The sequence below is a fragment of the Limulus polyphemus genome, unplaced genomic scaffold (assembly GCF_000517525.1).
Source record: "Limulus polyphemus unplaced genomic scaffold, Limulus_polyphemus-2.1.2 Scaffold78091, whole genome shotgun sequence".
Lineage (NCBI taxonomy): Eukaryota > Metazoa > Arthropoda > Merostomata > Xiphosura > Limulidae > Limulus > Limulus polyphemus.
In genome coordinates, this window is record NW_013743687.1 from 1 (window position 1) to 1993 (window position 1993).

The following is a 1993-nucleotide window of genomic DNA, read 5'->3' on the forward strand; positions in this document are numbered from 1 at the left end:
AAACTTTTAAAGATTTTGCTGGTAGTTTTACTTTTTATAGGCTGGTTGGAATTCATTGGCTTTGTGTTACCCTTGTGAAATAAATATAAAAAATATATTATTATTATATTTGCCCGAAACAAAATTAGTCACATAAAATATACAGTATTCTTATTTAAGAGGGAAACATTTGTGATTAAGTAGTCCAAAGATATTGATACTGCAGTTAGGAATACATAAACCTTCTCTCGTTTTTAAGTATCAGTGGTGTGGTTTATAATATTGTCGCCTAGCAATATTTAATGTAAATATTAATCTGTCCTTGTTATAAATGTAAAATGGTTTGTCCTTTTTAGAACTTAGTTATTAATTTTAAATAATTCCTGCGCTTATGAAGATTTATCAATATCAATTTACGTTCATCTTAAATTTACAACTAACTGCACTTCGTGTACGTAACAACCGAAAATCAAAACCGTTGATCATCTAGTTCACCAGAACTTGTAATACAGGGAGGATATAATAGAAACCACTGAGAAACTAAGTTAAAGTTGATATATCTCAGACTTAAAATAAATTCGTATCTTTTACTTATTATTGAAATAGGAGAATATTTATTTTAAATATCATAAATAATAATGTTGATCAATTAATTCCTTAAAGTCATAGAGTTAAACTTAAAGTAAATTTGAATTTCGTTCAAAACAACAACTTGTCATTCGATAACAGTAGTTTTAAGACTGTTTATTCAAATTAGAATATAAACTCAATATATAAACATTTATTCAAGTATAAGTACAAGAACAATAAAGTATGTCGATCTATATTTTATGTGCCAGTTTAATTAGGTGCATATCACTTTGATGTGAGGAAAGTTCAAACATTAGTGTTTCTCCAATCATTTATCGAGCGTCACTTAGCAGTTAGAATGGATCCACAGTCCGAGTTCCGTTACTGTGGACGCCCCAGTGGCACGGTGGTATGTCTGCGGACTTACAACTCTAGAATCTGGGTATAGATACCCGTGGTGGACAGAGCACAGATAGCCCATTGTGGAGCATTGTGCTTAACTACAAACAAACAAACCGTTACTGTGAATTTACTGTCTAGATTTTCGGGCTGTGAGTGCGTTATGAGAGTGACGGTGAAATCCCATAATTCGATTATAGTAGTTCAAGTATTTGTAGCGAGTGGTGTTGGCTAGCTGTCTTCTCTCTAGTCTATCAATTCAAAATTAAGGACGAGTGCCACAGATAGATTTTGTATTGTTTTGTTGTTGTTGAATTTCATACAAAGTTAGGGTTATCTCCGCTATACATCCATAATTTTGAAGTGAGAGACTAGGCATGGGCTACTTTTTACTGATGAATAGTGAGATTGGTCGTCACAGTATAATAACCATAAGGCTGTAATGACAGTCATGTTCGGTGACGGGATTCGATCTTGCGACTGTATACTTCATCTTCTTCCCCCAGTACTTCAGTGGTAAATCTGAAGGCTTATAACTCTAAAAACTGGGTTTCGTTACTCGTGCAGGGCACAGCACAGATAGCCCATTGTATAGCTTTATGCTTCACAACAAACAAACAAAAGTAAAACTACATTTTTACGTTCATTGCGTAATTTTCAAATATAAATATTACTTAATGGCACGTTAAACTAAATGGTTTGTTAACACTCACGTCATAAATTTCTGATACATTTTTCGTTTTGGCGTCTCTAGCAGTATTTTCTTCATGTTCCTCATGTTTTAAGTTATAATCACCAATTTGTGAATATTTTATATAATCCAGGTTTCCTTCTCTCTCTGGATTTCTATCATGACAACACTGTGATATCATGAGATTCTGTCGTTTCCAAATTATAATACTGAAAAAAAAATTAATTTTGATAAATATGTATATTGCTATGAGCATCAGTAAATAGATATATATATCAAAAGTAACATGAGCTAAGCGACAAATAGCAACAATTTAACGTATTCTGTTAAATGTTAACGTCATTATAATAGTGT

General features: G+C 32.2%; 1 long non-coding RNA gene across 1 annotated transcript; it reads right to left on the reverse strand.

The window, feature by feature from the left end:
* Nucleotides 1-37: 37 nt before the first annotated feature.
* On the reverse strand, nt 38-1880 carry LOC111084528. The gene is made up of 2 exons (XR_002609605.1): nt 1662-1880; nt 38-71 (listed from the first exon to the last, which is right to left on the reverse strand). It is a non-coding gene; the product is annotated as an uncharacterized LOC111084528 (long non-coding RNA).
* Between the last annotated feature and the right edge of the window lie 113 nt (nt 1881-1993).